The sequence below is a fragment of the Monomorium pharaonis genome, chromosome 1, assembly GCF_013373865.1.
Source record: "Monomorium pharaonis isolate MP-MQ-018 chromosome 1, ASM1337386v2, whole genome shotgun sequence".
Taxonomy (NCBI): domain Eukaryota; kingdom Metazoa; phylum Arthropoda; class Insecta; order Hymenoptera; family Formicidae; genus Monomorium; species Monomorium pharaonis.
The window spans coordinates 35,977,504-35,990,675 of NC_050467.1; the positions used below are offsets into that span (position 1 = coordinate 35,977,504).

Sequence of the window (13,172 nt, forward strand, 5' to 3'; positions counted from 1 at the left end):
GTCAGGTGTCATGGTTGAAAGTGAATCATCACGGAATATCATGGGAGGATGGATTGATTCCGCACAGCATGGCTAGAGATTTAATTACCAAGGCAGTGATGGGTACAACTGCAACCGATGATGAAATTGTCGTGTACGTAAAGGGATGTGAGAAACAAGAATGGCTGCATGACTTACTCCTGGACAAGGCGAAAGAGGAAGCTAATATCGAAAATATCGAGGTGCATTACGAAGACATAAAACAAGTTGGACATTACGTACACCTTACGTTGTCGAAATCATGTGAACAATTGCGCTTTACAGAATGTATTTAAACTGTTTAACTGGTGGTCTAGCAATAAAAAATAATTTTTTTATGTGTTGTGCATTTTTTATATTTCCATTACCCGTTTATATTTTCTCTTTCCCATTTTATTAATTATAATAGTTTTTAAGTTAGGATAATTGGTAGGAAAAAATAATTCTAAAACAATTTTTTTTAAAACGTTTATAGAAATACATATTTATTTATTATTCAAAGCATCATATACAATATTGTCTGATCCATAAACCATCAGTTCGCAATCTATGAGCGAAGTTTTTACACATATTTCGTATAATAGCTTTACAGCATCGCACTTATTATTAATGTTATTTCGCTGCAAGCAGTTTACAAATCGATTATATTTTTCTTTCACTACAAACATATCCCGCGACAACTCAAAGTATACATTATTGATGACATCTTCAAGATTTAGTAAAAATTGCACGGTCAAAGGTTTCATATACAAGGCTTTGTTATTTAATATAAATTTTACGACACTCCCGTTATGTAATTTGACGAGTTCTATAAGAAGATTATCAATCCACAGCGATGTAACGGTAGTTGACTGCAGGAGTCGCTCAATATCCATGCGTTTCTCGATCATTATTATCCATACGTCACGTGACAGCGGTATCTGATTGCCTTTGTTGTCACCAAGAATCATCTCCACAAAAGGTTCAAATCCCACACTGACTTCGATATCCAAATATTTGTAGGCAGTGACAGTTAAAGCAAATCGCCTTCCTAAAATGCGAGGAGTATAGCGTGGCTGTGATAATGTTCTGTAAAAAGAAGATATCAAGTTATAGAAAAATATAGAAAATATATAGGATTTAAATATATAGGAGATTTTTTAATTAAAAATACTTACGATTTATCGCACCCATCATTCTGTTGGATCGGAACGTAATAGTTCATCTCGTACGTTTCTTTCTTCAGAAGCTTCACAATCTGACTTCCACCAATTAACTGTTGCGGTAACGTTGTTGAAGCTTTACCGTTCGTATTCCACTAATTGACTGATGCAATAACGTTGTCGGGAGCTCTTTTTATGTCATTATCCCCTCCACAAAATATCTCATTTTTTATCCCCCTCTACAAAATATTTAATTTTTATTGCCTCCACAAATATCTAATTTTTAACGCGTTCACTGCCGATTCATTATCTAGAAATTTAAGCTGTCGACGGTTCGGCGCTCCTGAGATAAAAAATTTGTTTATAACAAGCAGCTACTGGATATGGTTAGCGTTATTTGTTTATAGCTTCCAAGAGCTGTCGAATAAATTTATCGTTTACTAGCTGCCGACGATTCGGCGCTCCGTGCGATAAATATTCTTAGAAATTTGTAATTGTTTATATCAGGTTGCAACTCGCATATTATTTTACTTAGAAATGTTTATACTGATAAGCAACAGAAAGACCCATACCCATAGATAAAAATTGTTTATACCTAATTACTACTCTTAGCCGCAGGGTCTAATTGTTTATATCAGGTTGCAACTCGCATATAGTTTTACTTAGAAAGGTTTAAGTAATTGTTTATATCAGATTACAACTGAGATTATATAAATGTTTATACTGATAAGCGGCGATCGAGAAGTAATTGTTTATATCAGGTTACAACTAGCATGTTGTTTACATAAAAGTTTGTACTGATAAGCGGTTATCGACTGGTATTTGTTTATATCAGGTTACAACTGAGTTTATATAAAATGTTTATACTGATAAGCTCCCCTCCCTCTCCCCCCACGACGTCATACCCCCCTCCCGCTCGACGTCATACCCCCCTCCCCGCAAATACTTCCCCCACCCTTAACTCCCCCTGAGATCCCCTGGGTCAGAACCACCCTTCTATTCCTACTGATATTGAATATTTTATCGATCGATCTTGTGGATTTACTAAATTGCCTTTTAACAATAAATATTACTCCGAATTTATTATATTGAACATTTTAATGAAATTATTATTATGAAATATCTTATCAAATATCATACCGTGAATAATTGCATTGAATATCCTCGTGAAATTGTTATTTTGGATATTATTGTAAATCATTATGTTAAATATCTTTGTGAAATTATTACTTGTTTCACTAATATATTATATTAAATATTCCGAGAATCTAATTGTTTTAATAATATTGAATATTATTCCAAAATTATTATATTGAATATTTTATGGAGTCATTACTTGTTTTATTAATATTGAATATCATTGCGAACTATTACATTAAATATTTTTGTGAATTTAACTACTTTGGTAATTTTAACATTATCTTGAATTTATTATACTGAATTATTTTATTAATTATTCTTGTGAACCTATTGTATCGTTTTCTTGACATTGAATTTATTCCAAATTTATCATATTAAATATCTTAGTGAAATTATTATTTGCTTTATTAATATTAAATATCTCGGTAAATTGTTATTACATTAAATATTTTGAGAATTTAATTGCTTTAATAATATTGACTATTATGTTAAATTTATTGCAATTTTATTATGTTATATCATGTTGAATATTATTATGAATTGTTCCACTGAATAACCTTGTGGATTTATTACATTGCATATTATTTCGAACTTATCATATTGAACATTTTGGTGTGGATTTTTATATTGAACATCCTTGTGAACTCATCATTTTGAATTCACTTGTCTCGTCGACACTGGTCGTTTTTATTATATTACACTATAACGAATATTACATTAAATTACTACCTTGAATATTGTAGCGAATTTATTACGCTGAATATTATTTTGAAATACATTATCAGATATTAGAGTGAAATGTTTTACTGAATATCATTGTAAATTATTATATTGAATATTTTGTGAATCTATTATGCTATATTAAATTAAACATTACTTTGAATTTATTTCATTGAATTATTATTATCGAATATCCCTGTGCATTGTTACCTTGAATATCATTCTGAATTTATTATAAATCCATCATATTGAATATTGTTCTGAATTTATCATGTTACATCATTTTGAGTTATTACTTTATTGAGAAATTGAACATATCGAGAATTATTAAATACTATTTCAGAATCTTTATCCTTATTCAACCTGAATTCCTTTTAATTCCAAACAGACTTGCATCACAAGCGAACTAACTTGAATTTACCTGCAAGCTCGTTCGAACATTCTTTCTTTTCCAAAATAACTAAAACAAAATCAATAGCCATACTATTTGCCTTAAGGACTTGGTAACTGTAATAGCAAACGAAAAACAGGCCAATGTCCGAATGCGAGACTCAATGCCTTGTGTCCTAGCTCTATGCAGATTCTCAGATTTATATGTGATGAGAGACTCCGGCAGAAACGTATCCGCCTATAACTGAATAGTTGCGTGCGGCAAGCGTAGACCGGCATAGATGAAGTTGGAAATTCTTACTTCGGTTAATAGTATGGGCTTACGCGAATAACAATAAGAATACTATGAGCAAGCAATAAAAGTCCCTTTATCTCTTTTTTCCTACTGGACATTAAATCATTTACTTTTGTCTCTCCTTAGGATAGCAGGTTCATCTATCATTCATTGAACTCATACCAAGGCAGGGTAAGATCTCGACCAATCTCATTTAAATTCGAGGCCACTCATCATTTTCCATTTCACCATCCATGTAGATGACTCCACCAGCTAGGAATACGCCGAGGAGGTGCTACTTCAGGTGCTACGAGCAATACATAGGGGCACGCTCACGCATCTTACCTAATCCGCTCCATTGACCTGGACATACCTCACTTATTCAACCTAACACACCTGGCCCCCCAGATACAATTAGCATTAAACGTTACAACAAGAGCTTATTTTAGACTAACCTCGACGGACGAACACCCCCAAATTAGACCTCAGCTCATCAATCCACTCCCTATCCCTCAGACATCCAATGTAGGCACCTCGACGGACGACCTACCCTGTACAGTTGACTATACCCCCTTAGAAACCGTCCCTTTACTCACTCAGCAAGAATTCGACGATTTGATGGACTCCCTCGTGGATCCTAATCCAATCGCAGAATCATAAAATCTCAAAGGAAAACCATTTTTGATGAAGAGATTGTATATTCCCCTCCCTTCTTCCAAAATATTTCTCATTATGTTCGTCTTTTGTTAATAATAAAGGGGTATAAAAATTTTTAACTCGAGAATAGTTCATCATAAAAATAGTTTTTCAAAAAAACAATAAATAGAACTAGGGATGGGCGATGTTGGCCGATTAATCGAAACGTCCGATATTTTTTGTCGATTAATCGATTACACAGGCACACAAAAAAAAAGTGGTTGGTCCGGCGGACTAGACTAGTCAATCCTTATGTATTTTGACCCGCTGAATCCGAATCTAAGGTCAGAATTGCAAAGTTAGCTCGCATTTTCTAACCTCAAAAAAATTTTTTTTTTAAATATTGGTCCGGTGGGCCAGACTAGTCAATCCTTATGTATTTTGACCCGTTGAATCCAAATCCAAGGTCAGAATTGCAAAGTTAGCTCGCATTTCTTAACCTAAAAAAAAAAAATTTTTTTTTAATGTTGGTCCGGCAAACCAGACTAGTTTATTCTTATGTATTTTGACCCGCTGAATCCAAATCCAAGGTCAGAATTGCTGAATTGGCTCATTTTTTCCTAACCTAAAAAAAAATTTTTTTTTTAAATGTTGGTCCGGCGGACCAGACTAGTCTATCCTTATGTATTTTGACCCGCTGAATCCAAATCCAAGGTCAGAATTGCTGAATTAGCTCATTTTTTTCTAATCTCAAAAAAAAATTTTTTTAGGTTAGGAAATGCGAGCTAACTTTGCAATTCTGACCTTGGATTCGGATTCAGCAGGTCAAAATACATAAGAATTGACTAGTCTGGCCCACCGGACCAATATTTAAAAAAAAATTTTTTTTGAGGTTAGAAAATGCGAGCTAATTTTGCAATTCTGATCTTAGATTCGGATTCAGCGGATCGAAATACATAAGGATTGACTAGTCTAGTCCGCCGGACCAACCACTTTTTTTTTGTGTGCCTGTGTAATTAAAAAAGAATTTTTTTGTGGTTTGAAAATGCGAGCTAACTTTGCAATTCTGACCTTAGATTCGGATTCAGCGGGTCGAAATACATAAGGATTGACTAGTCTAGTCCGCCGGACCAACCACTTTTTTTTGTGTGCCTGTGTTATTAACTGCCGATGTTTTGATATTCGATTATTTTTTGTGAATATCGTGAATAAATTATGAAAGTCAGCTGCGCCATCTACAACCTTAAATTTAAAACAGCCTGAGCATAAACATGACGGGAACGTCCCAGATGCATATAGTGTAAAATGGACACCACCAATCAGATTACTGCTTTAGTTAAAGTTGAGATAAATTTATATAATTTGATTGGTGATGTCCGTTTTACATTGTGTACATACATCTGGAACTCATTCAACGTGACTTAGGGTGCAGTCTCATGGAGCGTATCAAAAATCTGACCAATCGCGGACGTTCTTTCGTACGCTCTATGAACGGAACGGTCAACAACGGATAAACTTCTCTTTGCTACTTGTGTAGATTTTTGCACCTATGGCATTAACATTATGTATTAAAAACATTGAAATTGTTAATGATAGACATATGAAAATGTATGAAAACAAAGGTAAGTCTACATTCTTTTTTAAACAAATTTATTACAAAATTAATTTGTTTGAAAATTTTAACCTTAACAACTTATCGTCAAGCTACTACTCTCTCTATAATTATCAAATTTAATTGAATTTGAGAGATAATTTGAGAAACGACTATAAATTTGGACTTTAATATTGAGAAATAATAAAGTCGATATATCGATTTTTCGATTTTATTTTACAATAATCGATTACTTGCTATCGATTCTTTTTATTTTAATCAATTTTCTTTGTATCGATTTTTTTCAAAATCGCCCATCCCTAAATGGAACAGAAACCTACGACGAACAAAGTTTTTATTTGCATGCGTACTAACCCTCCAATACCGATCCTTGCTCTCGACATCCCGAGGTATGCCGGCCCAGCAGATAGCCTCAAAAGCATAGAGAGCACCACTATTTTCAGCGACTTATGTACGCCGGAAATAGGAAGATCTGTCTCCTGGGACGTGACACAGGTTATGCCATTTCGTGTGTGATGGCCCATAAGATGTACTCTTGCGCATAACCAATGAAAAATTGATGCCAGATACCGCCATCTTGTGGCAATTTGAATTTGGCGTACGTATCATTGTTTTATTAGTTGTATTCCAGATTTGACTTCTCCTGATTTTTACTTGTAGGGATACTTAAAAAATGTCGTGTACAAAACCGACGACAAGAAAAGACATGATCGAACGGATTTGAATTGCTTGTAGAGCGATACCAAAAGCCATCTTACTTAAAACGGTCGACCATTTCACAAAGAGAATTAGATTATGTGTTCAAGTCAACGGGGGCAACTTTGAACAGTTTCTGCGATAGATGCTAAAAAACTGCTCGGATCTTGCCTTGACTGGTTGGATCATGCTCGGGTCTTGCCTTGACTGGCTGGATCATGCTCGGGTCTTGCCTTGACTGGCTGGATCATGCTCGGATCTTGCCCTGATTGACTGGACCATGCTTGGGTCTTGCTTGATTGGTCGAATAATGTAAGATAAGGCTATCAGAAAGTGAATATTTTACGAGGTATTTTGTATTTTTATCAAAATATTGCAACTTTGGAGCTTTATAACTCGAAAAGTGCTTCACGAAAAAATATTTATCTATAGTGTTTCGGAAAGTTCTCGAGGTAAGCTACAAGAAAATGGAATAAAAAATAGGAATTGCAATTTTAAAAAATTAAAGTGACCTTCATGTAACCTTCAAATGACTTTTCAGTGTCAAACCAATGATACCATTTTATGACCCCCTCGAAACCATAAAACTTGTCTGAAACATTTTTCTCTAAAATGCTTTGTTTCCGAAATAATTGCGTGCGTTAATTAAAATGGCTCACCCTGTATATCTTATACTTATCTCTTACTAAAATAATGTATGATATTAATTATCATTGTAAGTACAGATGAGTCGTTATATAGTATAAGTACAGTAAAACTGCGAATGTGGAACAGGTAAAATTGACGGGGTTCCCTTAAAGTTCGGGCGGAGGAAATATGATTATTTGTGAAATTGTAGCGCTATTGTAATCTATTGTAGGGTCTAATGGCTCTAATTGATTAGTGGCGGGTACAATTGGGGAATCGTCATCGGAATCGTCGATAGTGACGATTTCTGGTGGTTGGTTTTGTAATTCGGGGTACTGTTCTAGCGGAACGGTGTCTTCTTGCGATAAATCATAAAGAGAGGGCTCTACTCGGTGGAGCGTCTAGGTAAATGACTGGAGAGAGGGAAGAAGAGCGTTTCAGCGGTCTCCCGTTTCAATATCGTTGAAAGCCCGCTAGAGCTTGCTGTTGTTTCTTTAAGATTCTTTCCCGCTTTCTTTTTCCGGCACGGTGACGTCTTTTTGTTATCTACAGTGAAAACGAAAATGCTTTATCAAGCGACTGGACGCTTAGCTAAGCATTTTATTTCGGTAAATTAGGGCCGCCGAGTATACTTGTGCTCGTATTGTAAACTTGGCTTATTTCGCTGGCAAGCGATTGAATGCTGCTGGCGGAATCTAAACTGCGTTTATTTTGCTGGCAAATACTTGCTGGCGGTATCTATTGTAACGTCTGGGTCTAGGGATATTTTTTTTTTAAGTGTGCGTCGCGACGCCTTGGCCATCTGACCGACGCGAGTGCTCTCCTTTTGAGTTTAGGGCAGCCCGCTTACACGGGCTCTACCCGGGTATAACGAGAGCTTGTTGCCGATGGAAAATCTTGTGGGGTTTAGTTAATGTAATTTTGATATAGTTATGATTACGTACAAGAAGTCTGGTTGTATATATATATATTATGAATGTATATTACGGTATTAATGATTATTGTGGGTACGGATAGGCATATGAATCATCTTGTATGTTTCTATAAAAAGAATATCATGATTTTATTATGAGAGTATGTTATGATTTCTTACAACCTTAATATGTAACAAAGCAATTTGTAATACTACAAAATTTTAACTGAGAGAATTACGTTGTTATTAGGGCACAAATACTTCATATATTTCGTTATTACAAAAGGATATATACTTATGTAAAATTTACATAAACACAGGAAAACACTGTAAATGTTCTATAATAATACATAAACAGATACCACATACGCGTACGTATCTATTAATAAAATAATGTATGGTATTAATTATTGTTACAAGTGTCAACGAGGTTCCCTTAAATTTCGGGCGGAGGAAATATGATAATTTGTGAAATTGTAGCGCTATCGTAATTTACTGTGAGGTCTAATGGTTCTAACTGTGAAAAATCGCCCTCGGAATCACTGAGCGTAATGATTTCAGGGGAGTTGGTTGTTAATTGCTTATAGGTCTCTAGAGGGACGGTGTCCTCTTGGAAAAGATCGATGGAGAAGATAGCTCTTCCTGGCGGAGCGTCTATGGTAGTGACAAGAGGAGGAAGAGGGGTATGTTGCAGCGGGTAACCCACGAAGCTCTCGATGTCTTTGAAAGCCCGCTCTAGAGCTCTTTGTTGGGCTCTAAGTATCCTTTCTCTCTCCCTCTTTCCGGCGCGGTGACGTTTCTTGTTTATCTATAGTAAAAGAAAATGCTTCATCTAGCGGCTGAACGCTGGATTAAACATTCGGGCAAATTGGGGGTGTCAGATATTTGTGCTCGTGACTTATATTGCTGGCAGGCGATTGAACGCTTGCTGGCGGAATCTATGGTAATTGACTTATTTCGCTGGCAGGCGATTGAACGCTTGCTGGCGGAACCTATGGTAATTGAGCACAAATATTCTGGTTATCCCAATTTTGCCGATAGCGTTTAATAATTTCGGTTGTTGGACTTAACTCTTTAGCGGGGGGCGCCGGATTGACAGCGGTACGGTTGGAACAACAGGGATAGTTCGTAAGAATTGTTCAGTGACTGTTTAGGATCAAGAGGCGGAACTGTCAGTAGAATTATAACGGTTCCTGGTTCTTCGGACTATTTAACATACGTGATACACGACCATTGCTGGCATCATCACCAATGCTGTTATCATTATTATGTCGTTATTGGATTCTTCAAACGCTGTGATGTTGGTTACCGTTCTATAACATACAGTTTTGGAATAAATTTGTATGCGATAAATATAAATGTATCACTGGATTAATTTGTGTACACGTACTCGTTTTCAAGCTGCATATCATAGAGAAACTGCATCCGTTCAAAATGCATCCAATTACTTTTTCGTGGCTGAGCCACTCGGTTGGTGCTACTTATTTTTGTGGATTCTAAATGTATCGCACAATGATTTCCATTTTTTTTTCATGGTCACACTGTCCATTGTACCTGAAAAAGACAAAAACATATTCAATGACACATTAGTTAATTTTATCCCAGTTTTCAATTCCAGTTATTAATTTTATTCCACTTAAGTTATGATTATAAAATGTTACCGTTCATCGATATAAATATTTCCTCCCACAGCTTTTTCTTTATTTGCATGCCCCGTTGACTAAGAGGAAGCTTAAAATTCCATAGCGCTGGACGTTTCTGAATTTTTTCAATGAGCTGTTTCGCCAATTAATAGTGGCATTTTCATTTTCGGTGGTCTCCATCACGACCGCCTCTGCACCATCCACCAAACTCGTGCGGATAATTTGTCCCTCATCTGCACATTACAGTATCCACTAATACTACTTACAAAATATGTCATTTAAAAAATGTCACTAATACTCACCGGTTTGGGGATAAAAATATAAATTTTCATCACATGAACTGCATTATATCCTTCTAAACAGGGATGATGTAAAAACTCATCTTTAACACAAATGGTCTCACACACACCACACGTGTACAAAATTAACAAAGTTTCCTACATTATAAGAAATATTAATAAACACAATCTAACAAATAAATCAATATAATATAAATAAATAAAAAGGTAAATGTTTCGTTTAACCCCCTCAGCTCGGATTTTGACGAGCCTAGACTCATTGGCTGCGTTTAGAAAGTAGAAAAAGCAGCTCTTCTAATCTGAATACTGGTTAATCGTATTTGCATATTTATGCTGTTAAAGCAGCAAATAGTTGTTAAAGCAGAGTTATGACTTGCTTTAACGCTTGGCTATCTGGGTGAAATCCGAGCTAAGAGGGTTAAATTAAACATTTACCTTTTTTTTGCTGTTGTTCGCGCGAGATTGTTAGCGAATGCGATCAATGGCGCGAGATGCCGGAACCGCTCAGTAATGAGCGCGGAATGCTCGTTGCGCGAATTCGCAAATCCGCTGGAGGAATAGACGAATGCACAGAGAATTAATAGATAGACGGAGCAAAGTCGAGTTGACAGAATGCGTTTATTTAGTATAAACACTAACAATTTCACAATCAGATGGGTGGCAGCAAATACTTTTGTCTCCAAATTACACATTCAATTACATATTACTTTTATAATTTGTAATTGAAATCCATTTAATTATTCATTATTTTCAGCATTTGTAATTTAGTTCCATTTAATTACTCATTATTTTGAGCATTTGTAATGGATGTCCAAAGTAATTAAATTACACTATTGTAACGTAATTACATTTGTGTGATTTAATTACATTTGCATGATTTAATTACGTTTGTGTAATTTAATTACATTTGTGTAATTTAATTACATCTGTGCAATTTAATTACATTTTAATTTTTATTCGAATTGAGTTAACGACAAAGAGAACGTGAGAGTGTACATACTGCAAAAATAATATATTGTGTATCTAGCGGAGAAAGCGACATTTTTTAGACGAGCGTGAAGTTTGCCTTCTACTTGGGCGGCAATCATACGAGTCTGAAAAAAAAGCTTTCTCCCATGCATAAGATATTTTTCATAAGTTATGAACTTATGTTAACTCAATTCGAATAAAAATTAAAATGTAATTAAATTACACAGACGTAATTAAATTACACAAATGTAATTAAATTATACCAATGTAAATAAATTACACAAATGTAATTACATTACAATAGTGTAATTTAATTACTTTGAACATCCATTACAAATGTTCAAACAAATTAGTAATTCAATGGTGTTTAATTACAAATGTTCAAAGTAATGTGTAATTAAATCACATTTAATTATTCATTGTTTTGAGCATTTGCAATTTGGTAATAGTCAATTACAAATTCGCTCATCTCTGCTCCGAAGACGTTAAATGGATATAAACTGCCATGTAACTGGATAACGGAGGTTTGGCAACATACGCAAATGGTTATTACGTGACCCTCCGTTTATTCTCCGTAACTCTCGAGAAGAGTGCGACGTCTATATTTCGATTCGGGATTTAAGAAATGATTTAAGTTTAAATAGATGATCATATAATAGATTATCATATAAACAATATGTAATAATATAAACAATACATGCAAAACTTACGTAGAAATGGCGTAACTTTCAAAAGTATAAAACAGCAAAAAGTGAGGATTATTTCATCGATGACATCAAAACGTGAAACTCTTCTAAATCGTATCCCGAACAGAATACAGAGTATTAGGTCACATATACATATCACGTTTATTGCTATATACGCTTTTAATATATTTTTATATAATGTCACGTCCCGGAAGACGGACCTTCCTACTTCCGGCGTACCTAAGTCGCTGAAAATAGTGGCGCTCTCTATGCTTTTGAGGCTACCTGCTGGGCCGGCAATACCTCGAGAGCTAGGATCGGTATAGGAGGGTTAGTGCGTAGGCGAATAAAATGACTTTTATGATAATTACTCTTGTTTTATATTGCTACTTCTCTTTATTGTTTACTACAAAAAAAAGGGGGAACAAATTATAATAAGAAGGGGGTGGGGGTACATATGTGTGATGCCTATATTGTTATTCTGTGGTAGGGTCGGGGTTTGCGAAGGAGCCTAATAGATCATCGAAATCGTTTTGCGTTAGGGGTGAAAGGGATTCAAGGGGGGTGTAGTCTATGAAGGGGAGGTTGTCCGTCGAGGTGCTGGCGTCCGATGTCTGGGGGGTGGGCTGAGGGTTAGTGGCCTGATGTTCATTTACATCCGCAGGGGTTAACCCAAAGCAGGCTCTTGTACTTGTATTTAGCGCGATTTGAATCTGGGGGGCTAGGTGAGTCAAATTGAATAAATGAGGAATATCTAAGTCGATGGAGCGGATCAAACGTAAAATGCGCGAGCGCGCCCCTACGTACTGCTCGTAGCGGCAGAAGTAACGCCTCCTCCGCGTGTTGTCAGCTGGTGGCGTCATCTACATGAATGAGGAAATGAAAAACTTCGTGAGTGGTACTTGAATTCGAATGAGAGTAGTCGAAACCTTATCCTATCTTGACAAGAGTTAGTACGATGGATGAACTTGCTGTCCTAAGGAGAGATAAAATTGAATGATTTAATGTTTTATAGGGAAAGGAGACGGAAGGACTTTTATTGCTTGCTCTTAATAGTTTTATTATTCGCGTAAGCCCATACTATTAGCAGAAGTAAGAATTCACAACTTTGTCTATGCCGATCTACGCTTGCCGCAAGCAACTATTCAGTTATAGGCGGATGCGTTTCTACCGGGGTCTCTCAGCACATGCAAACCTGAGAACCTGCATAGACCTCGGACACAAGGCTTTTTGTCTCGCACTCTCGACGTTGGCCTGTTTTCCGTTACTACCACAGTTGCGAAATCTTTAGGACAAATAGTATGGCTATTGGATATATTTAGTTACATCGGATGATAAAGAGCGTTCAAACGAGCTTGCAGAGAAATTCAAGTAATACAAATTTATTAGGGACTAAGAGGGACTCAG

The 13,172-nt window shown here is 35.8% G+C and overlaps 1 protein-coding gene and 1 long non-coding RNA gene across 2 annotated transcripts in view; one reads left to right on the forward strand and one right to left on the reverse strand.

Moving 5' to 3' along the window:
* LOC118646489 overlaps positions 1–13,172 on the forward strand; it is a 69,702-nt gene that overhangs the window by 48,843 nt on the left and 7,687 nt on the right. The gene's annotated exons all lie outside the window — the stretch shown is intronic.
* Positions 8,290–12,045, reverse strand: LOC118646748. The gene is made up of 2 exons (XR_004964198.1): positions 9,240–12,045; positions 8,290–8,976 (listed from the first exon to the last, which is right to left on the reverse strand). It is a non-coding gene; the product is annotated as an uncharacterized LOC118646748 (long non-coding RNA).